Source organism: Micromys minutus (genome assembly GCF_963924665.1).
Source record: "Micromys minutus genome assembly, chromosome: 16".
In the NCBI taxonomy this organism is placed as follows: domain Eukaryota; kingdom Metazoa; phylum Chordata; class Mammalia; order Rodentia; family Muridae; genus Micromys; species Micromys minutus.
Window position 1 is genome coordinate 8,259,694 of NC_137985.1, and position 2,375 is coordinate 8,262,068.

At 38.0% G+C, this 2,375-nt stretch overlaps 1 pseudogene across 1 annotated transcript; it reads right to left on the reverse strand.

The window, feature by feature from the left end:
- Positions 1–474: 474 nt before the first annotated feature.
- On the reverse strand, positions 475–1,004 carry LOC308430850 (large ribosomal subunit protein uL22-like; annotated as a pseudogene). Its single transcript has one exon. The product of its transcript is annotated as a large ribosomal subunit protein uL22-like (transcript).
- Between the last annotated feature and the right edge of the window lie 1,371 nt (positions 1,005–2,375).

Sequence of the window (2,375 nt, forward strand, 5' to 3'; positions counted from 1 at the left end):
TCCTAGATTAAATAGAAAAAATACTTATATAGGCCATAAGAAGGAATTTCCTTTCCTTCAAAATGGCAGAACTTTTGTTAGTAGGGCAAATATTCATAATTTTAAATTTCTTTAAAATCTAATTTAATTCCAAGGAGCATTGCACAGATGACCCAGAAGGAGTAATATCCCTGGTGATTTAACTTTTACTTACCTAAGCATTCTTTAGAAAACCAATTTCTTAACTTAAATAATCATTCCTAGATTTCAAGGTCCAAAATGAGAATCTGCATTTAGATAGTGGGTCAGATTAAAAGCTTTACAAGTAGATAAGACACACAGTTATGGTGATTTATAGATGACTACTAGCAAGGTGGCCCAAAAGAATTTTTCATCTGTTCTTTAGCATAAGCTTTGTATAATATGCCCAAGTCTTTTTTTTTTTTTCTTCTTTCTTTTTTACACTACTTTAACTGCATTTATTTTATACTGAATTTATTCCCATGCCATGAGCTTTTGCTTCTTCAGTTTCTTCTGGGATATCTTTTTCTTCTGTGCAACCTCCTCTTCTGGCTTTGGAACTGTGTGTTCCTTCTCAGTGAGAATGTCTCAATGTGGCAGGGGGAGCTCATGTATGGTTAATTCGGCCATGAGCTCTGTAGGTTCACCGGCGCATCTTAGGTGCCTTGTTCACCTGGATGTGTTCAATGACTAGAGAATCTACATCTAAACCCTTAAGTTCAGCATCACTCTCTGCATTCCTAAGCATGTGCAGCAAAAACTCAGCACTCTTTCTCTGCCACCATCCCTGTGTCCAGCCCCACTGCTTGGCCTGGGCGCACCTACCAACGCCACCATTATAACGCCGGAATGGCACACATTGCTTCTTTTAAGTGACATCCTTCAGATACTTGGTGGCTTGCATACCCTTGATGGCCTGGTGTTCTTAAATGAACAGGAAGATTTGAACCTCTGGATTTGCATGATTTTGTGGGGTTTTCTGGGTCAAGATAGTAGCCAACCATCTTCACAGGTCACATCTGGCCACTTGCAGGAAGAGCCCGAGTCATGATTTTTTAATACTGAATTTTCTGTGAGTTAAGAACTGGCTATTCCCTTTTTATAATAAATAAAAGCAACTTTGGAAATGTTCTGATATCTTCTTATAAGGGGTTAACACTTGTGGCATTGATAGAGAACTAGAAAGGTTTCCACATGGAGAACTAGGACTCAAAATTGTGACAACAATATAGCAAATATCTGCATTAGCAGGGAATGTTAATATTGATAGAGAAATGAGAATTATATATGTATTGTAAAATTGGAAATAATATAAAATATGTAAATTCATAAAATAAGAAAGAATAACAGAGCAACATATAATTTCTGATTAATTGAGAATATTGGACAGCGTTTAGAGTGCATATGTCAAGACAGAGGCAGTTTATTTGTTTAATTTCCTAGTTATCTTAGAGCTTATGTATATTACTGTAAGGTATTAGCATGCATTTATGACTAATATCATCTGTAGCACTCTGGCTCACAGGCTCTCACCTGCATTTAGTGAAGCTGTGCTGCTGTTTGTCATTGAGTTTTCCTGTTTATATATGTTGATGGCCATTAAATACATGGACTAGAAGAGCTGGGCATATCTGTGAATTGAAGAATAAACAGCTAAGGAGTGCAGGTTTTTCCTCTCTTTCTATCCTGAATGTCCTGCATCCCTATCTCGCTTTTTTCTGGATTCTGTTGTATCTAACATTTCCAAATCCCAGCATAGGAACTCAACAGCTAAGATCTGAGGAGATCGTAAAAGCCAGTCCTCCAGGTTTGCTGCATAGAAACCTAAGAATGGTCCATAAGATACTGAATGAGGCAAGTCACGCAGGACTGACAAGGACTGTGGCTATAGTTCAGATAAGGGACAGAAGAAAATATTTTTTAAGAGAAAACACAAGGCTTGAGAAAGGGCTCAGTAGTTAAAAGGTTGCTGCTCTTGCAGAGGACATGGTTTTAATTCTCAGGACCCACACCCAGCTGATAATCTTTGCCTGGATTTCCAGCTTCAGACATTCCAACACCCTTTCCTGGCAGTCATGTGCTCAAAGGGTTACACACCCCAAATCACCACTTAGACATGCACATAAGTAAAAGTAAATTTAAAAGAAAAGACAGTGTTTAATCTCTGTAATACTGGAAAAATCATTTACTATTGTGGCAATAAAGGTGAAATCTGTGATGAGGAGAGAACGCAGACAGTCAGTGGAAATGCTCTGTGTGCAGGAAATTGAAGAGAAGCACAAACATGTGCTTTCGCTTTAGCATATACGCAGCATTTACAATAAAATGCCAGAGGAGAGTGTGAGAATTAAAAACCCAGTAACCCAAATGATACG